General features: G+C 34.5%; 1 long non-coding RNA gene across 1 annotated transcript; it reads left to right on the top strand.

Annotated features, from left to right (window-relative positions):
- Positions 1–15,888: 15,888 nt before the first annotated feature.
- LOC135288553 (uncharacterized) lies at positions 15,889–20,926 on the top strand. Its single transcript, XR_010351619.1, has 3 exons — positions 15,889–16,214; positions 16,299–16,367; positions 19,499–20,926. It is a non-coding gene; the product is annotated as an uncharacterized LOC135288553 (long non-coding RNA).
- Positions 20,927–23,036: the final 2,110 nt, after the last annotated feature.

Below are 23,036 nucleotides of genomic sequence, written 5' to 3'. Positions count from 1 at the left end.
GCCCATTCACATGGGGGAGCGTGTGATTCTAACATGTAATAGGAGAAATACTTGATTTTACTTCTCTGTTGTAACACTGCATTTCAGTGAGAGAGAACCAGTTTCTGTTTGTGTTCTTGTGACTAATAGCACTTTATTCTGTAATACTGCTGTATCTAGAGTCCATCAGTAAAATTATTTTAATTTTGTCTTTTAATCATCTACATTTTCTGTATTTTTTCAATATAATATGACATCCAGATCATCTAAAAGATAGAAGCATAACAAGTTGTGTTTCTAATTCTGTTGAAAATGCTTCTCTTATATATCACAAGATATGATAAACAATCTCTGCTGTATTGTGCAGGTTTATTGTGAAACTGCAAGTGCTGCTGAATTGAGTATTTTACCACAGCTTGAAATTACAGAGAGACCTTGTACAGTAGCTACATATTACTGCCTACTTTGTAGCAGCTAAAACTAAACATGATTTATTAGTAATATAGGAAACTAGAAAATAGATGTGATTTACAGCTATGGAAAGTGGGGGAGGTTCAGCAAACAAATGCTACAGTATGTAAAATAAGTCCTAAAGGTCTCCTTTACTAGTCTTGGAGTTCTTACTTACCAAAAAGACGTTGGTGAAAGCCTTGGAAGTACTTTGTTGCAAACATTTTTATCAGAAGAGAAGACAGATAACCTGTCAAATGGGCAGCATCAAACTGACAAGTAAGCACAGCTGTGTGCTTGGTCCCTAAGACAGTGTAAAACTCAAAAGGGATTTTTAGAGTGTGCCATGGAAAAATACCCAGACAGTAGAAGATTTCAGTAATGCATTCTACTGTGTTTTAAAATCCTTGAAAATCTAACAAGATCTCTTTTTCATAATGTCTATATAAATTTTAAAATGTGATTGTAGCTATTAGGAATTTACAGAAGTAAGAACACGTATTTTAAAATCAGCAAATTTTAAAAGTGGAGTTTTATTCTTGTACAGCATGAACTTCCTCTCATTCAGTTCAGTGCTACTGAGATAACGGAGTCTTTCTATAACAGAAGATTGCCACAATTTAAGTTTTATCAATATAATTATTTATCAGCAACAAGATAATTAAATTATCAATAAATCTGAAGAGTTATGTCATAAAAAATATAATCAAATCAAATATTCCAACAATAAAAAACAAAGTAGTTTTTTTTAAAGTGATTGAACTGCATGATATTAGTACAAGATGTCATATATTGACCATGTTGCTAGAGGGTTATTTTTCTAACTATTTTATTGAAATTTTATTGAAATTTTAAAGAAGGGTTCAAATTATACCTTTTTTTTTCCTAGAAAGCAATAGAGTGAAGAAAGACTCAAATGAGAAACAGGATGTAATAGGTAGAATGACGAGGGAAAATGACAGTCACAGAAAAGTAAACACAATTAAAATAATTAAAGGGTAAGAGAAAAAGAACTAAGAAAAGCAGGTATGACAACACTTACTTAAATTGCCAGCAAGTTTCTTCATTTTGTATTATCTTTTCTCCTTTGTGGCATTCATTAAGAGAGCAAGTTTGCCAGACTTGACCAATTGCAGTGAATTATGCTTAGTTTTGGTCAAATCCTTTGGATTCAGTGTAGAACCCAGTACAGTACAAAGTGGAATTTCACTTGTTACAAACTTCCAGTTGGTGTACAAACCATTTGCCACGTTCCTCTGATTCTAATCATTCACCTTTTATTTGTTCATCTAACAGTTCAACCATCCAGACCTTAATGTGGGAGTGTTGAAAACCTTGTTACTGTCAAGATAGTTGTCATTCACAGCTTTTCCCCTTCTCTACAATTCATTTGACAAGTCATTTTATTATGTAAGCACAATATGACCTTGTAAGGAAGGCATTTGAAAATCAGAACCCCTGTAGTATCATTCACTTAAGTTCTCATAGAACTCAGTGTTGTTTTGGAAATCCTAAGGAAAGCAGATTTTTTAGTGTCTGGTTTTGAAGGGGGAGTAAGCCCGAATTCACATTCTTCAGAGGCTGGAAATTCCTCTATTCTATAGAAGGCCTATACTATAGAGGTGCACTTAATTTGATTTAAGAGCTGGGGCTTTTGATTTTGAAGCTTGACTAGCATATATATTAATTTATGAACACTGTGAAGTCAGCCACACTGAAAGAGACAATTGCTCAGTGTGGAGGTATCTGTTGATGCTGAAATCACAGATATTCTGTATCCTTAAACAAAGATGCAACAGGTCTGAAATTTTCAGTTATACGGCCTCTCCGCAATAAAAAAGCATGAGGAGTTTATATTCAATGTCCCTGCAGATTCAATCAGAAATCACTGCATCTCTGCTCAGTTTCAAAAAGGGAAACTCCATGAAAATCAGACAGGCAAAAAAAATCCCTATGACAGTGAATAGCTATTCCAATATAATATTCCATGACAATCCCAAGTACAAATACAATGACTCATCATGTCACTAGTCACCTAATGAGCAATTCATTACCAGCAGCTACTGAATATATTACATATGTGAAAATAAAATCTGTTACAAATAACAGTATGGTTAGATAAGGTTTGATCAAATTTAAACACCATGCAGGGAACTGAAAATTTTGTCATTTCTTGAGTTCTGGAGGTTCTTCCAAATATAAATAGATCAAAACATTTAAATACTCTCTCCACTTTGCTAAATTCATGAAGACTTTTTATAACCGAATGTGCGCTTTCTAAATTATATGAGACTGGATACCTGTGGTGTTTTTGATGCTGAAGGACCGTGTGAATAATGTCATATCCCATAGGTTATGTGAGGTACATTGGAACTTGTGTGCAGCAGAAGACTTTTGTGAATCTGTCTAAAATGAAATCTCGGTTGTATGACAAGGACGAACTGTGATGAACTGTAGAAAGTCTTACAAGAGTAAGTGACCAGCTAATAGTATGGAATTCAATGTAGGTAAATTTGAAGTGATACTGATGGCAAAGGGAGTGGACAAACCTTAAACTGACATTTAAAATAGATTTGCAATCATTGTAGCTACATGGTAGATTTCAATTACAAAGGAGGGAGACTCAAAAATGTAAACTTCCTCATCACTGGCAGTCACAAAAGTACTGTTAGGGTTTATTAGGAAGACAGTAGAGATCAGAGCAAAGAATATCATCAAACCATTGTATAATCGCATGCTTTTTTGGAGGATGTATACTTTGTACAGTTTTCCTTTAACTTGAGAGCAATGTGAAAAAAAATTGGGAAGTAAAACAGTGGTAAAAAAAGATAAGGAAAAAGTTTACACCTGAGAATTAAGTAAGCTACCCTAGACTATGCTACTCTTTTTAAGACTCTTCAGTCTTGAAAAATTATGTCTCAGAAAGGCTATGATTAAGTATAGTAAACAGGGCTACCCCAACGTCGGGGAATGACTGGCATCTGACTCCAATGGTTCAGTATTGAACAATTGCTTTTTAAAAACTATATTGTATTGCATTATTCAATATATTAAAGAGATACATGCTATACCATACTAAATTACATACTAAAGAAAATTTGTGACTCTCTCCAGACAGCCAGGACACAGCTTTGACCCAATAGGCTAATTAATATAAAAAAACATCACCAGAGTTCAAATAAGAACTCACTTCAGGTAAACAATCTTTCTAACACATTCCACAAGTGCAAAAACAACAGGAGCAGCAAGTAAAAATAAGAATTGTTTTCTCTTTCTTCTCTCTGTTCTTCTCCAGGAAAAAGCCCGAGAGAGAGAATTATCTCTCTCTGTTCAGAGAATGTGAATGACACAACCAAGAGGTTTATTTTCATATTGGTTACATGAGAAGAGTAGAAAAGGATGATTATGCCCTCTCTCTTCTGATATAGGAACTTGGCTACCACGTTAAACTAATAAGAGTCACATTCACAGTAAACAAAACAGCTCTTCTTATGTTGGTTAGTCTCACTTTGGAACTTGCAGCCACAGTACAATGAGGCTCCTAAAAATATACAAAGATTTGGGGCAAGACTGAAACAATTACAAAACTTTTCCTAATGCAGTTTTTGCTTTCTGGCATTCAAACTAAATTGGGTGATTTTAAAAGAAGCTAAACATATTTAACTTCTTGTCTATTAAGAGTGCTTTGAGTATTTAACTCTGATTTGAAATGTACAGTTAATTTTTTAAATAGGATTTGAAGTGGGAATTGAGAATAAACCTCTGAAAATTATTTTGAAAATTGTTTATGATAAACATCTGTAAACTATTAGGCACTCTAAGGTAGCCAAACATTTTTTTTTTTCCTGACAGCTTCTTCTTCAAAGACCACATGGAAAAAGCCTATGCAATTATCTGGCGGCATTTTGCATCTCAACAGTTCTGGTAATCTGAATTATCAGATAACTAAATTTAAATATAGTACAGAAATCATTGTTATTACCTATTTCAATTGCCTAATAAATATAGTGACATATTTCAGTTTGGGCTTCCTTTGAACAAAAAGAAGGTTCTGAGGTCTGCATTTTCCATTTTGTGTTTATTGAAGTCTTTCTTCATAATCCTGCTCAAACACAATGAGATTGCAAAAAATCTGGGTAAGAACTCTGATGAATGGTGAGTAAAATAAACCTTGCTTGCAAACTTTTGAAGTCCAGCATTAGAAGGAGTAAAAAAATACAGCACAAATAGAACCAAATAAAAGAAACAGTCAGGGAAATATGGATTTACTAGGAAGAGAAGTTTTGCTAGTATATTTAATTCAAATCTTTCTTTTCCTTTGTTCATTCAAATACATGACAGCATTTTTAATTTAAACAAGAGGCTCTTTTAAATAATACAATGGTTTAGAAAGTCATTATGAAAGCACTGGTCATTCAGAGAAATATATCAATATTAATAATTTGTATTTAAGTAAAATTATTCCTTCAAACATATTATTTTGTTTAGTAAGTTTGCTGGTAAATGTCTACAAATTCATTTTTTGCTTTCTCCATCATTAATGCTTCTGTATTTTATCCTCAGAGTTCAGTGAGAATTTAATCTAATCAAAAATTAATAAAAATTATATGAGGGAAAGTGAAATCCTAAACCTTGCAACTGTTTTTCATAACCACTAAGATGACATTTTGGAAGAAATAATGATTGCTGCTCTGACTGAGGAGTCATGCTCTCTAATGTAAAGACTATGATTTAAAATTGCCAGAAATTATTTCATTAAAGCCATATCCAGAGTTATATGTATCTATAACAATATTGCATTCAGACAAGAGCCTTTTTGTACTTTTTCATTAATAATATCAGTGTCAAACATTGGGCTGTAACTCAGTAATAATATTTTCCCTGAAAGTCTAAATGCAAGAACTTCTTTTTAATAAATATTTTTAATACACTACCCTTTCTTGCCTGTCATTAGTAAGACTGGTATGTTTTCCAACAATATGCAAATTTTAAAAATATTAAAATCTGTTGGGCTTTCTGTGGGAGCTATTTTTTTGGTTTGACTTGGAGATCTTTATTTGGTTGTTTGGTTGATTGGTTTGTTGATTTTTTTGTGCAGCAGAGAGCACAACTTAGAAGGCAGAAATTAAAAAAAAGTTAAGTATTACAGGCATTTTAATGTTACTTTGTGAAATTATTTTTACAGGCATTTATTTTAATAATTATACTTGGTTTATGAACTGTGGTATAAATCAAAGAAAAATATTTAATTAGCAGGAATAGATGAATTAATATAAAACACTGTTTCTGAAACTTAGATTATTGGTAAATTTCATATGACATCTGCTTTTATGGCTGAGTATAAGATCTGAGGTGAAACATCTGAATTTCTTGGTAAGTGAAATTTCTTGTGTCTAGTCTGATTGATCGTAAAAATACTGAAGATGAAAATGCTACAAATCCATACAATTTCCCCAAGGAGTCGAAACTGGACTATAATTTTCTCTTCTGTTTAGTCTTTGAGTACAGGTGCAATTAAGGCTATCATGTAGTATCAAGCTTTAACAGCTTTTATTTAGGCTAAAAAAGAAGCACAAGTTATATATCCAATATTTTCTGCCTGTTTATATCCTCACCTATTTTGAGATAGGTCAGTCAGCATATGGTTTGACTTGATTTTGCACATTTCGTTGTGCTAAAATAGCCTGGTTTGTGCTAATATTGTGGTATGGTCCTGAAGCATTTTTATTGCTTTCTTAGATTTGTTCTTCCCAGAAACTTTTGTGTTGACATTTCAGGTGCCAGTCAGGTCTACTGAGCATTAAGGTGTTTTGTTATTTGCTCTGCTAGTCAGGGGTGGGAGCTGCTGCTTCTGCTTAGTCTGGAGGAAAGTATTGTGTGTGTGAACGGATACGCATGGGTGGACTGTGCTTTCATTTTAATTTAGTTCTTGGTTCTGTCATCCTTTGAAGTGGAAAGCATGCTTGATGCCTGGTTGAGGTGACTTGTGAAGCTGAATATCCCTTTTTCTCAGTTGCTGAGCTTTGGGAATTGGTGTGGTACTAGCTGTAACAGATATTGTTTGAGTTCTTTGCATATCAAGCATTTATTCCTGGAAATGCAAATTTAGGATTCATATGAAGGATTTGTTCCAGTCACATTAGCCTGTAATTAAAACTGGAACTTAAGTTTCACTCAGTGGTGGATTGACCTTGGCTGAAGTCAGATGTCCAACAAGCTGCTCTATCTCTCTCTTTCTCTCTTGTCAGAGGGAAGAAGATATGATGAAATTCTTGTGGAATGAGACAAAGGCAGGGAGAGACCTCATCACCATCATGGGCAAAACAGACTTGACTCAGAAAAAAATAATTTAGATTATTGCGAATGAAATGACAGTAGGAGAATGAGAAATGAACCCAACTGTTGGAACACCTTCCCCTCACCCCCACTCCCTTCTTACCAAACTTAACTTTACTCCAGATTTTCTCTATGTCCTTGCCAAGTGGTGGTGCAGGTGGAAGAGAAATGGGGGTTGTAACCACTCCACGTGTGGTCTCTGCCGTGTTTCCTCCTCACAGTCCTCACCTGCTACAGTATGAGTCTCCTGTAGGGTCACAAGGCCTACCAGAAAACCTGCTCCGTCATTGATTCCTCTACCCGCAATTCTTTCCAGAAGCCTGCTCAAGGATTGGTTTCCCTCATGGTCGCAGTTTCCCCTCTCCAGCTGCAAATGCTGTTGTGCAATTTTTTCCCTGCTTTCTGAAATACTTTATCCCAGGCTTGCTACCACCATCACTGATGGGCATGGTCTTGGCCAGCAGCAGATCCATCCTATTGGAAATGTAGGAAGCTTCTGGCAGCTTCTCAGAGAAACCACTGCTGCTGCCCCATTGTTACCAAAACCTGGCCACTCAGACCCAACACACATTCCCTGCAAATAATTATTCTTGCTTATATGAGAATTTTTTGGTACTTTTTAGATAAAGGATTGATGGTAGAAGAAGCAAAATGAATGTGTACACTGTCTTTTTCTTTCTTGTGGTAGGGTTCTGTTTGGTTTTCTGCTACCCTGTGACTTAACAGAAAGCTTGTAAAATGGTGAGTGAGGACATGTATTATGCCAGTAGTTTCAACTTCTAGCACTCTGGAGAGTGTTGTCTCGCATAAATCAAGACTGAACAATGAGCCTTTTTTTGATATCTGAAGCCTGGGAGATGTTTGTCTTTTTTTTTTTTTTTAATGTATTTGTTAATTAAGTGCTTATGCAGCAAGAATGAGTGGCATTCTTTCACTCATATTTTTTGTTGATTTCAAGAATTGCAAAGTAATTGTAAATATTATTGCTAATGCATATATATCATGATGGATATCTTTACATGCAGTAATTCTGTAAGCATTTCCAAGGTAGTGTCCAAATTTAAAATATAAATGATATCTCTTTTAAGGAGTAATGCAATATTTTCTTCTGACATGATATTTGGTATATCCTCAGGTTTGCATTAACTTCCATAACAGATATCTGGATATTTTTCTTCATCTTTTGCAGAATTATTAATTTCTCATAGGTATTTTGTTAAGTTTTAATAGTGGTATTCAAATGTTGCTAATATTATGTCAGGATTGTTTTTTGGACTTAAGTGCACAGGGTTAGGCAATGCTACATTCCCACTTCTCTCTCTAACAATTGATGGAGTTATACTTGTTGATTTACAGGTACAGGATACAGGCAATGTCGTAGGGCGCATCTCTTCAATTACAGATGTATGTGTTGAAAATCCAGGCATACATTTTAACCAGCAAGTGATGAAAAATGTTTTGTTTTGTTTTGTTTTTCACTCCAAGAAAATTCTCCAGTCAAACTGCAGATTTAATAGGGATGGGGAATGAAGTGTGGTCAGTGTGAGCAGTAAGCATCTGTGCTGTCCCTCTGCTGGGCAATGAGACTGGTTAATCTGGCAAGATCTTAAGTGAAGACACAGCCCCAGTTGTTCACACATGAGCTCCTTGTTGCCTGCTTCTGTTTTTCACTGAAGTAAGTCTTGAATGCTGCCTGCTGAGACTGAGGCACAGCATGTCTGAGGAGATACAGCATTAGGATATTAACCCTCAGGTTATCTGACTCTGTTCCATGGAGGCTGTGGAGTACATTTTACATTTTACGGAAATGAATCCTTTCTTCATTCTGGCTAATCCACAGGATAACTTTGATTGTTCAGGTCCCGAAAATGGGCTTCCCCATAGGTGTGTAAAATGGAAATTCCTTCCTCATCTTGGGAGAAATAACAGTCTCAGGACCATCTTCCTCATCAAGTGTACCTGTCTCCTGTCACCCAGCAGGACAATACCAACTTCCTCTGACCTGGAAGCAGAATAGCAACTTCATGATGATCACCACTGGTACCCCTCTCTTTGGCTTTATTAGCTTTAAAGTTTATCCATTTGACTTATGGTTGAAGGAGCTGACATCTATTAAATATTCAATTTGTATTTAATTATTTTTAATGATTTTTATTAATTTCTGCAAATTATTATCTATAGAACAGAGATTATTAGTTATATAATGAAGTGGTAAACCCACACGTGCTTCTATACAAAATAATGTTTCTCTCTCTGTTTTAAAAATTTTTCTCAGTATTTTTAGCACATAGAAATTTTTATGTAACATTTTTCAAATGCTTATGTAACATTTTTTTTATTTAAGATGCCTATCATTTTTGCTCTTTTGAATTGTGAATGATTGCTTTGTAGTTCACTGACTGTTTAATGGAAGTCTATTTCATTTAGTGTGCTAAATGATGATCACTACAGTTCAAACAAAATATAACTGGATTCGATTCCAGGTCTTGTGCATGTAACAGCTCAGATGATATTACAAGTTCCTTCTCAATTTAGATCTCATGTAGCTTTGTTAAAATTATTAAAAATCAAAGTGTGATTAGTGTGCTTCTCACTGTCCCCTTTCACATCAGCACTGGTACAGTGCTGTGCAAACCAGCTCCCTGTGCCTGATGCAGCAGTACTTGCACATCATTATCCCTTTACATTCGTTTGTTTCCTTATTCCCTGTATTGTGCTCTTCCTTAGGTTTTGCTGCTTAAACATTCATTTAAAACTTTATTAGATTGCAAAGTTTGTAGTGTGTCTTTTTTGGTGTTATTAAGGGAGGCCAGTAAAAAAAACAGTAAAATGTAAATATTTTATGCATTCTGATGAACAAGTTCCTTAAGGGTTAAAAGAAGCTTCAGCTTCTATTCACTGTAGCACTGTGACAATGAATCATTAGTAATACCCAGTTTGCCAATGTCCCAGGCATGTAGCTTCCGAAAGCAACAGACACAAAAACCAGCAGTATTATTTTTTTCATTCATCAATTTTATATGGTCAAATTTGCTTTCTGGAATCCCCACAGCAATGTGCAAATTATGTATGAAATCAAACATTCCTACCTGCACAGTGCACAGGGAAAAAAGAAAAAAGAAATAGCTTTCCAGGCAGTGCTCTGACATGCTATTTCAGTGATACTTGATATCCAGTCAGACAATGCCAAAAATAAGAAGTTAGTTCCAGATGCTGGGGAAAATCCCATTTACAAAAAAATCTTTGTCACACTTTTCTTTTTCAGCTTTCCTGTTTGTTCTCTCAGAACTACTAATATTGATAATTTTGTCTTTTAGAAAACACAACATTTAATTCAAGATTGTTTTCAGAAATTTTTAAGTGATTTTTCTTTTTCTCACTGATCATGGCTTGGGGAAGTGTATGGGTTGTATGATCTCTCAAGGTATATTGCTCTGCTCTGTAATTCATTAAGATTATGTATGCATTTCTTCTCCCCTGGTTTTCTTTCATTGTATTTGATATCCTAGATATTTTTAATCTTTCTCTGTATGCAGAATAAAAAACTTTTTCAGTGTTACCTTGTCTTGTTTCTATTGTTCTTTTAATTTAAATAGGAAAATTACTGTTTTCCTTTCTATTTGACATGGAATACTTAATACAGAGGAGGTTATAATTGGTATAATGTCTTAGATTACATAAAACTCTGCATTTTATGACTCTATTCTTTTAATTAAGAAAATAATTCTGTTTTGCTCAATAGGATCAAAGGTGAGCTGGTAGACTTAAATAGGTGATATCTTAATAAACATGTGATAGTTCTCCAGAATTTATTATCTATTTAGATGCTTTTAATACAGACTGTTTATTTTGAATTCAGATATGAAAACAAACAAACAGATCAACAAAAACCAAAAGAAAACAAAACCCAGGAAAAGGATATGGGAAATGCTGTGTGTTCATCATAGAATCACACAGTAGTTTGGTTTGAAAGAGACCTTTACAGGTGGAATGTATCAAATTAAACACATTTCTTAATTTGGGGTTTAAAATTAATTCCTTTATAACATAGTAAGGCTCTTAACTTCAGGTTTCTATGCACCAGTTCCCTGAGAACACCTTTAGAAAGATGTGCCAACATAATGTACGAATGAATGAGGCAATTCCTACATCTCACAAAATTGTGAAAGTCATTGGACATCAGTGGGTATCTTCTTTCTTTCCAAACAGTTGGGAAGTACTGTCTAGTGGATAGTGGGGTCAACAACCTACAAAGGCAGATACTCCTTCCGGTCACCAGCTGTATACAGCCAAGCCAGAAAAATGGTGAATTACTGTGCAGATCTCCATAGAAGCATAGCTGAGTTGTTGTATAACTTTTGATACCTGAGGAAGGATGTCTTAACATTTCTCAGCTAACTCTCCATAGCACCACATCATACAGTGTAATAGAAAAAAAAGAAATGACTGTGATGATATTCTTCTTGGAAAGTCCCTGTCAACCCTTAAGTATATTTATCCACTTTTTTTTTTATATTCAGCACTGAGAGAGATAAAACATCTTTAGAAAGGAAAAATATTCATGTCTCTCCTTTTTCTTCAAGGTTAAAGATATTTACTCACACCCCCTAAGATGTTAATGACAGAACTGTTTGTTTGGGGTTTTTTTGTTTGGTTGGTTTTTATTTTTTGGGTTTTTTTTTTAATTAGGATTTTATAATTTTATAGCAACAACTTCAAAACATGAAAAATAATATCTATAAGTAAAAAACTATATTGATGGGGTCTGTTAGGCCCACTAGTATCCTATAGAAATAAAAAAAAATAAAACATGATTAGTTATCTTGATGCCTGAAAAAGTGTGATGCTTAAACATGTTATTAAGCATGTTCTGGGGCAGTTCTGCTCTTTCCTGACTGGATATTTGATGTCTGAAGGAAAGTGGCATGAGAGTTCAGCCTTGTTCTGAATATAAGCAGCTGTATATTATCTCTTCTCTTCCAGGCTTCCTGGTTGGATCCAGGTGCTAGGAACATAATGTGTGTGAAATCCCAGTGCTTTTGGCAATTAGTTCAATTTTTCTATAGGAAAACCAGCTAAAAATATTTGAATGTCAAACTTTGTTGAGGAGCTATTAAAAAATACCTTGTGACAGATATTTATGCCCTGTTTTTCCAAACTTCTTTTTTTCTGCTTCTGTTGAGACTGGTTATCCATGGCCATGTAAAAGTAGGTATCCCTTTAACCTGAATCCCTAAATGGATATTCAATTTGATCCCAGTCAACCATAGTGCAATTTAGTTTATCTTCCTGGTAGTAAACTTCCCCTTCCACTGCATGTATCAGTAATGGTCTTTATTTAAGGTAAGATTCCATGTATCTGACAGATCAATAACTCAGATCAAATTAACCATGTACCTTGAAATTCAATTTCCAAGGACTAGCATATATTTTTTAATCAAAGTCACAAAGACATTTCTGAAACACTGTGTATGTTGTATCTCACTTACATGGCACCCAGAGACAGTACAAGGGACAATGGGCACAACTGAAATGCAGAAAGATCCATCTGTATATGAGAAATAACTTTTTTATTGTGAAGGTGACAGAATAAGGGCACAGGCTGCCCAGAGAGGTTGTAGAATGTCCTTCTTTGTAGGTATTTGAAACCCATCTGGATGCAATCCTGTGCAACTTGCTCTTGGTAAAACTACCTTGCATGGGTGGTTTGACAGGATGATCTCCAGAAGTCCCTTCCACCCCCAACCATTCTGTCATTCTCATTCATCCCAAACACACAATGCCTGTTTGTGCACTCTGTGCACTAAGAAAACTGCAAACCAAGCCATAAAAACAATGAATGTGTGGTCTCTATAAATTATTTATTTTCAGATCACCTGTTATACTGGGAAAAATCTTGACTCTCTCTGCATTATCAAACTCTTCTCTCCATCTTTTTTGGGGCAGATAGAGAAAAACCTGCTGAGAATTAATCTGCTAAGATTCAGTTTTTACTTTACACAGTTTGTGTAGCCCACATAGTTTGGGATTTGACTGTCCTTAGCATGGATTCAATGGGTTCAGGAACTTTTATCATAAGGAAATTTATTTGCCACAGATAAGAAAATTAGCTCCTGCTGTGATCTTCACAAAGAAGTAAGCTTTAGAAGCCATAGATAGATTAATTTATATAAAATTCCTCATAGATGAACCTCATGGACATCTTGGGGAGAGGAAAGAAAATAAAAAAGAACGCTTTATATGCCACAATGGCTTGAAGTTGCATGTAGAGCTAGGTTCAGCTTGATTAGCTAATCTGCTTTTTAATATATTAGATCCTGTGTTTTCTATCTGCTTTCTATCTCTATGCAGATAAAGATTTCTCTTATATACTTACCCACACCTGCTGCATGACTTCTATCAGCTGGAAAACCCTTTCATGTAAGGAACTATCCTTTAGTATATATATGCATATTATATAGTAAAATGGGATTCCATTGTGTTTAAATAAGAAAAAATTAAAGATTCAAAAAGTATACTGTGTCAATCCCACACTCATTAGGTAGCGTATCTAGTAAAACAGTAATTTTTGTCCTGTGGAAATGGGGGGATTTCTGGTTTCATTTAATTAATGTAAGGTACAGAGAAGAAATTTTCACATAGCAGATGTAATATGAACTTTGAATTGCCAATGTTGATTTTATTTGACTCCAATTTAAGAGCACAAAGGAGATGCATTACCTAAGGTTCAGGAAATGGCATTATTATAAGAGAAAAAAGGTTGTTGTGGGTTAGACCAAAGATTTATCTATCCTGCTAACCTGTGCCCATCAGAGCTTACAGATCAAATGCCTAATAATAAGGACAGGGCAAAAAAAAAGGATTTTCATTTGAACTTTTTCAATTTTGCAGTAGTTTGTTCTCACAGGACATTCTGAACCAAATTTGATTCCAGAGTGTTTTGCTTCCATGTAACGTTACAGTTTACCCTGGAGGCTCTGTAAACTCAGCATTTGCAACATCTTGTGGCACTCTTGCTTTGCCTGAGCAACTGCCTCCTTTGTTTTGAAACTGGCTTATACTAGCTTCATTTTATGTCCCCAGTTCTTATATTGGAAGAGACAGTGTGAAATTTCTTCATGTCTACTATGTCTATGTCTGTTTGATTTTATAGTCCTCTGTTATCTCTATTTCTCTTTTCGAGAGACAGGAGTCTTTTGAAGATGCCAAGCCAGTCTGTTGTTTTTCATGTGGGAATAGTCCAGTGCCACTGAACGTTCTTACCAACATGCTCTGGACCTTTTCCTGTCTTACCAGATCTTACTTTGAAGGACTTAAAAAGCAGCATAATAACATTGCTGTTTCATTTGTTTTGCCTTTCCTAATAATTTCTCTTTGGGTTTTTGACCACTACTGAGTACTGAGCAGTAAGCTGCTGATTTAACAGAGTGTGATAATCCCACGGGATCCACCTAGTCAGCTCAGGGCTCATCATTTCATACACACATCACTTGCATATGCACACTTCCCTTGTGCTTTGTATTACCTATTCATTTGTATTTCAGCTGCTGCTCTCTCTGTTCCAGGTGAGCTTACTTGTCATGTTACAATAGAGCAGAGAAATCATGAACCTGGATAGCTTGCTTGTTCTTTTTTTCTCCTGACAGGCAGTTAGATTTCCTAGGATTTGAAAATGTTGATTTAAATGTTTAAATGTTAAATTATTGCCTGTAAACAGACAATGAGCCCATCTATATAAATACCTGATGCTGAAACTTGAATGTTATTTCTGAAAACACAGACATCAGATACCTTGCCTAGTGTTTCTTCTACCAATTCTTTCCTGTTTTTGGCATATCCACAGAGTAACATCATGCACTATACATAACCCCTATCTGACTCTTGAATGTGTGCACCAAAGTATGTTTCAAGCAATACACACTTGTCTCACTCTACATTTGATGAATTGTCTTTCAACTACAGATATTTTTCCACCTTACTATGACTTTTATGTATATAGAATTAATGTCTTCAGTGAGATTTAATCAATTATTTCCTCTTTGACACTTTATTTTTTTTGCCTATTTTTCATTTTCTTCTATTCTTTTGGAATAGTTTGCCACTAATATTGTGCATGGAATTCTGGTCAGTTTCACGGAGAGTTTCATCACTTTCATTTTAGCACTTCTTTTACAAATTTATGTTAGTAAAAATTATTTAGATGTTCCTAACAGCTCATCATCAGTGCTTTTTAAGGTGATATTTACAGCTTTGCCTGAAGGCATAGAAAGGTTTTAGTGGTGTTTACCATACTATTAAATTTCTCAATTGTCACAATAGCATGTGTGTTGCACAATTTCTTCAGGGAGAGGAAAAGAATTATTTGTCTAGGTCAGGTCCTATAGTCATTCATTGATTTTTAGCCTGAGTATTAGAAAAATTGCATCTGTTTGAGGAAGTAGGTGCTTTAGTGATTCAAAAGTCTCTGATTGAAAAACACATCTATTATAAAAACTGTTCTCATATCATACAAGTTGTTCACAAGCTATTTATTATATCTATTGAACTTTAAAAAATGTTTACCACAACTCTAAATATTATGTGAAATTATTCACTTTCTCCAATTTAAGCTCAGAAATTACTTTGAAACGTATATTTTTAGAGCTCAGAATCTTCAGCTTTCATTTTTTTCCAAGCTGTGGAGTTGCTCAGAACTCCTTTCATCTAGGAGTGCACACACAAAGTTTTAAAATAAAGGAAATAATTTTGTTTTCACAGTGTTCTGTCTGTCCTCTTTTAAAGTCTTCATCAAACTTATTTCTTCCTATAAGATATTTGCAGAACAATTTAGGCTGGAAAGGACTTGAGAGTTCTCTACTCCAACTTCCCATGCAAAGCTGGGCCTGCTACAAGATCAGACGACAATGCTCAGGACTTTATGCAGTGGAGTCTTGAAAACCTCCTGACGCTGTTGAGTCAGGGACAGAAAGAAAGACTCCAGTCTTCAGGTGGATCAGAAGGCTCAAGAAGAATTGTTATTAGCAAGAAGCAGCGAGCTTTAGAGTCTCACTTGCTAAGTGGGACCGGATTGGTCTCAAAGTAGAAAACATCTCACATTATTGGTGGCTATGAATAGCACACTGTGAAGAACCATAACTATAAACAATGGTTACAGAAAGAGAGATAATAATTGTTTGAATTCTTTTGTCTAAGATTCCCAGGCTCAGCCTGGGAGAAGTTGTCTCTGTTCTTTTTTTTGACTGAACTGAGAATATCCACACCTCCAAGGACAGAGACTACACAGCCCTCTGGTCAACTACACCACTTTTCTCTGGTGATTTTTTTTTCCTTATGTCCACACTTTACCTGCCATGATTCATGTGCTTCTGCCAGGTGTGGGTATGAAGAGGCAACTTCCATCTTCTCAGTAACCAGAGCACAGGTATGGGCAGGTTACTATTGCAATCAAGGTAAGTAATTCATCCTTATTTTTGTCTGTTCTCACTTCAGCCAGCTGCCTGATACAATAATACAGCCATGTTTTCTCTTGACAGGCTTTTCCTGTTAACAGAGTACTTGAAGCTCTACTTGTGTTTGACACCACTTGCAAGTATCAACTATAGGTGAGCCTTGTCTTTCTTCACACTCTCCTTGCTTGTTTGAGCAATAGTCTCCCTTGTAAACTGTTCCTGTTTCCCCATTCTGTGGACTGTGTTTTTGTTTTGAAACACAAAAGTTCTTTGTTAAACTGATCTGCTAATCTGTTTCTTTTCCTGATTATTGTGAGGGACCTTTCCTGAACTATGAGATTGCTCTTAAGGATTTGTCAGCTTTCACAAGCCCTTTTTCCCTCTAGAGCTGCCTCTCTTGGGGTTGCTCATACCAATTTATTTATTAATTTTTTCACTTCTAAAGCCCTGAAGCTATGGTGTGGTAATTGTTACCTTCTCTTCCCTCCTCTGGGGATCTTGAGCTTTTCTATTTCAGGTCACCACAGACAAAGCTGCCACTGATTACTGTGTTCCCAATCAGTCTGTCCCTATTAGTGAATATCAAACCCACTGTGCATTTACCCTATCCATTGTTTGTATCAAGGAATTATCCCTGACACCTCTCAAACTGCTTGGTACTAGCTGTGTTGTCTTTCCAGTATATTGCAGGAAGATGAAAATCCATCCTAAGTATCTGGCTGCATGATTTAGAGATCTTCTTAAACAGTTTAAAAAAGGCATGTTATGCTGAAAGGTGGTTTGTATCTATCTCTTACCACAAGAGCCCCCATACTGGCAACTCCTTTGATCCTGACATAATTATCTTTGAAGCTGATTATTATAAAGAAGGGTAGAAAAAGTTTTTTTATAAAAAACTGAATTAGTAGAGTGACTAATTATCATTTGTATAATTTGACAATCAATCTTTAAACACTAACCAGGTACACCAACAGTTTATAAAGTTTTTTCACACTTCACAATATAAATTACTAGTATACCTTAAACTTTTAATGACATGTTTTTATATGTCTACTAAGTAAAACTCATATACCCTTATAGCCTGTGCCTAATGTGGTTTTGGAGGAAATTCTGAAAAACCTGATCTAAGTATCTGCCTTAAAATATAGGCATGCTTAAGTATATTTTATTCATTGTAGACTTTCTTGCCTCTCTTTCAAAAGCATTTTTCTTTCCAACAGCTTTCTTTGCATTTCTATTTCATGATACCTCTCAAAAATTCACAGAAAGAGTCATTGAGCATTACTTGGAATTGCCATTGTAGTAGGATGACTCCTTTTATGTCCTTTTCCAATATATTTTAAAAGACTTAAAGAGCTATTGGGTTTTTTTGTCAAGTAACGGTGACTAACATATAGTAGCATAACTGAATTTTTCAATAAATAATAGTGAAATGTTTTTGATAGTCTAAAGTTATTTGAAAATAGCTTGAAGAAGCACTGTGTAGAGTTTTCACATTGTTACTTATGCAGAATTGTACTTCTTTTGGTTCTCAATGCTGTCAAATCATCTAATTCACACTATACAGCACCCATCATGCCTTGCTATTTCTATTTGAATTTGTCATCACTCTGTTGTAATTCACATTTGAGCTCATCTTTTCTTGACAGGCTTTTTAAAATTGAAGAGGACATTTATTTACAGAGAGGGTTTTCACATGACATCTTTGTGTTCTCTTCCAAACATGGGGGAAGAGAAGAATTAATATTTGTGATAGTTTTCCTCTATATGACAGAAGAAGCTAATATATTTAGAGATCTTGGATCTGTTTATAGCAGTGGATTATTTTTTTTCCATGCAGTACAATTTAAACTCACTTCTATGTAATTTTCTTTTTTATGTTTGCGGATAATTGCTATGTGAAAAATGAACACATAGCAGAGAATTGTTAAATAAGCATCTAATTTTAAATGTATTTTTTTCTATTAGCTATGAGCATCCAAGAGGGCTACACTGTGTTCTAGTTTATACCCTGGGGTGCTAGAAATCTATTGGCACAGAGTTCTTGCACAATAAATTTATTTAGTTTCACTATTAATTTTAGCAGACCTTGGTGTTTCTTAAGTATGTAAGCTTTCTGTTTGTGGTGAAGAACTGGATTGCCCAACCTCCCTAATGTTTAGCCATTCCATAGCTGAGGAGATGAGAGCTGCTAACCTTCCTCTTCAAATAAACAGCCTGAAACTGTAACTTTCAGGAGTAGCAGACAAACAGTAGACAATAGAGGTCTAAACAGCTTAAGACTACTAAGCTGTTATTAGTAGTCTTAACAGAAGTGTAATGCTGAAAAATACACAGATGTATGTAATTAGCTATTTCCTTGATTTTTTTAATTTTTTTTTTTTTTTAATAGACCTTTGGTGTCAAAACATATTGAGTGAACAGCAAAGTAAAATTGGCTGGGAGAGGCAGGAAGTCTGCAGGGGTAAATTTCTGTTGGATGTTGCAGAATTCTGCTGGGAAATGATTCTTTATAAATAAAAACCTGTAACTAGCATTATTGTGTTTCATTTTGAATTACCAACATTATTAAGGAATCCTAATTATGACACAGTTTAATATCTCTGTGAGATATGAAGCCTGTGGCTTTATCTCTGCTGAACATTCTGGTGTTTTCTGTACAGAAAAACTTTTTGTCAAAAACCAGAAATGTTATTTTAATGAATATACAAGGTTGTGTTATTGTGAAATTCATTTTCATAACGAGATCTGCTTTTTCTGAAAGACCATCTTCTTGAGGTTTTGGGGTTTGGTTTTTTTTTTGAGAACCCAGCTGGGCCTTTACATTTGTGGCTGCTTTTTAAATTAGCAACACTAATAAAGTCATAGCATTTTTAACAAACCAGGAAATTTAAAATTAATCCAGTATACCCAAATGCATGTAATAAGCAGAACAAAAGATATTTCAGCTTATTCCTAATATCCACTGATACATTTTATGTGTGCTTTACTAAAGCAGGATTGGGGTAAAAGAATTGTTCGTATTTATGTTAGTGTTTCTAGAACTAATGACTGCATGAGAATTAGACAGAAGACTACCGGATGTGATTTATATTTCATTTTAGAAAAAATTAAAACTTTTTTTGTTTGGTTGTTTTTTTAATACAATATTATAAACTTTTTGCTCAGTACCGATTTTTTATTTGTGTTTGAGGGCATTTAATATATTGTTTTGTGGTCATCAGTAGTATTGTGCTCAGAAAAATGTGCTAGATTTTTAATTAAAATTGTCCGATCCTTTCTAGGTCCCATACACCAAAGCAGTAATAAAGAACTAATCTGTCCTTCATCCTCACCATTTGCACATCTAGATGATGAGGAGGGGAAATTTCACCTGTAAGGCTCAAGAAGAAAAAAATGTTTGTAAGTTGGGGATATTTTGTTGTTGTTGTTGTTTCCACCAAACACCCTTTCTTTCCGCTGCTAGAGAAAGAGACTTATTTCTGGCTATCTTACCTACATGTGGATTCTGAATATGTTTCTATAGTGGAAGAAGTTCAAAAATATATTTTAAGATACAAAAATTTCATATGATTCTGAATATATTTAATTTTTATCTTGAAATGCTACAAGAATGTAGATTTCTTTATTTCAGAGGAGGCTTTCCTGTGGTTTGGGTTTATTGGGCTTTTGTACCCTTTTTCGTTTTAGATATGGTGTTGTAAAAAGCTACATATTTAAAAATGGCCTACATACTGGTTGTTAATGCTGCACTATATTTCAGCAACTCTAGAGATAACTTCCTTTCCCTATAGTAATATGTATTCTTTAGTTCCACTTTCCTTTAGCAAAGTGTACTTAGACTATGCATGATCACTAAAAGAAACAGAAAACAGCTATTTCTTTTTTCTGAATGCTAGAATAATTGACTCAGACACTCTTTTGATTTGCATCTTATATTTAATAAACTAGGAGGCATCAAAAAGACAGTAGTTTCAGGCACATCATTCTATATTTCTGCACCATAAATGAGAATGACACCATCTTTTCAGAATTTGTTTTTTTATTTAAATTCTTTTATTCAATTCTCATATTTATTTTATTCAAAAAATGTCCTATATTTTTGAAGTATTTTATTTATTGATGTACTTTGGATAAATATTATCTTTTCATGCACAAAACTGCTGTTTCCCCAACCTTAACACAGACATTATATACACCTTTAGAAGCCAGTAAAATAGTCTTGGGATTTTGTCCAAGACTTTGTTCTTTGACATTACTGCTCTTCAGGATTTTGTGGTTGTGTTTTGGGGTTTGAATCTGAGTTGTTTTTCACTGTTTTTTTTTTTTTTTTATTTTACATTGTTCTGCAGCTCCTTTCTTCAGTAGATCTTCAGCAAATATCTCTATTTTGCTACAGAAATAATTTTTCCTCTTTTTCTTCATTTCCTGTTTTTCTCTTCACTTTGTGGAATTTTCAAACACAGAAATGACACAGATACATTCAGTCATTATAAGTTATTAAAAATATCTCAAATATGATCAAGAAAGCATAAAACATGTCCATTCCATTTTCTTGCTTGTTTGGTTTTGCTATATAGAGAGAAAATATTTATGTTTTATTACTCTTTTGGTTTTAGTGTACTACTGTGAAGATTAAAATAAAATAACTTAAACCACTTACCAACAACTCTCTGCAGTCCTAGTTCCAGTTATTAATGAAATCAATAAAGTTACACTTCTGAATATGTCAAACTTCATCTTGAATTTTATTTTTAATTTTATCTGAAAGAGTAATGTGGTGGAACTGTGCTATGTTTTTGGTCTTCTCACATTTATTAAATCTGGATGGCTCATGCCTTTGAAGTATAGCATTAACCTTGTGATGCAATGAAACCCCTGAATAAAAATACTCTTTTATAAAAGAAAAATTAAAGGGACTACTTACTGTCATAAACCAAATGTAATATGTCATTGAGTCTCTATAGCAAAGATTTTCATGGTTGGATCTCCAGCTCTCTGTTACACTGAGCTATGCAGAAAGCATATTCTTACTCCATTCACAGTGTGCTTGCTTCTTTTATTAGGTTAACATGGGCCAATACCATCTAAAGGAGAAGATAAGGCATAGTGACAACTCAATGAAACAAGTTTTATTTCTTGAATAATCTATGGATGATCCTGCATTCATTAGGATGCTGGGAAGGTAATCTGTGGGGGTGGATTGAATGTCTGCCCTTCAAGAGAGTCTCTTTCATTTGGACACCAGCAAGGAACAGTAGTCTAGGAGAAAAAAACAGAAAAACTCGTATAAATCTACCTTTGTTGAACTGACATATGGAAATCATAGAACACATTAGATTGGAAGGGATCTTAAATATCATTTAGTTCCAAAGCCTCTGCCATGGGCTGGGACATCTTCCACTAGGCCTGGTCCCATCCAAACTGTTCTTGAACACTTACAGGGAGAGGGCATCCCCAGCTGCCCTGGGAAATCTATATCAGTGCCTAACCACCCTTAAAATAAAGAATTTCTTCTTAATGTTTAATTTAAATCTCTCTTTCAGTTTAAACTATTCCTCTTGATTTTTGTCACTACATATCCTTATAAATGTGGGAATGTGATAGGCTGTTTTGAGACAGCCTGAGCCCCTTCTCTAGGTGTGCTTAAGGCAAGGTTTGATAAGTACACTATTACATACACCTATAGTGTTGAAATAGCAGATGAAGGAGTTTTATTCTCCTTGCTGTGTGGAGACATCCCATTCATCTTTGGCATTTTGTCTAAGTGTATGTTAATTAGAGACATAAAGTAAGTTGTGAACATGTTTTAGGTCCAAGGTTCTGTATATCTACATAAAGATGTTTTAAAGTATATTTTAAAATTATTTTTAAAAATGCCAAAACAAACTTAGAAAAATTCTGTTTCTTCTGTATTTGCAGCTAACTTGATTTATTAGATTACAACAAAGAGCATGTGTGTGTGAGTTGATTAATTACTGCTTGTCAAGTGTATTGCACATATTTGCATTATATAAGTAAACTTAAAATACTCCTTTCAGGAAGTAGAAATGTAAAAAAGCAAAATCAAGTTAGAAAAAATTATTTAGCTTTGAAAAATACTTGGTCATGTCAATGAGTAGTGAATGAGCTTGAAATACCCCTTCCAATGACTTCAGAAGTTTGCCTGTGGGTTTTCACAAATTTCTGTAAGGCAACATATGGAAATCATATATAAGGCAAAAGGTACACAGGTCAAATGATACCTCTCTCAGAAATTTAACAATTGCTTAAACAATGTTGAAACGGGCTTACACCATGTTACATTAGGCTCTGTTAAAGAATCGTGAATACTGAAGAGAAATATAGTAAACCTGTGCAAAATAGCATGGATGACCTTGGTGACAATCTTTGTTGCGGTTCTATCCTTCTATGTTGCTCACTACTCATGTTCCTCAAGTTTGCAGCAGTTTAACAATGTTTACATATTGCTACTGATGTAACTCAGTTTTGGATATTGAAAATCTCTTTGTGGGGATCATTCTCCTTCAGATTGCAGATGATACTATATAAAGTGTTATAGGTTTCTGAAGTTAATCTGATCTAAGTGGTTTTGCTTCTTTTTTTTTTTCTTGTGAAAGAGAAATTTAACGTTTCTTACACGTTTTTCTCCCTGCTTATAAATTACGTGATATAGGAGAAGTAAATGAGTAGCCATATTGCTCTCAAATGGAAAATATTTCATGTTCTGTGATGGAGTCATCAAATCTAAATATGTAACCTTTCTGCTAACCTAGCTTTCAATGATAATTGTCTGACATACAGGTGAATCACACTGTCTTA

Source organism: Passer domesticus, chromosome 1, assembly GCF_036417665.1.
Source record: "Passer domesticus isolate bPasDom1 chromosome 1, bPasDom1.hap1, whole genome shotgun sequence".
In the NCBI taxonomy this organism is placed as follows: Eukaryota; Metazoa; Chordata; class Aves; order Passeriformes; family Passeridae; genus Passer; species Passer domesticus.
The sequence above is the reverse complement of the archived record's forward strand: the minus strand, read 5'-3'. Positions and strand labels throughout refer to the sequence as shown.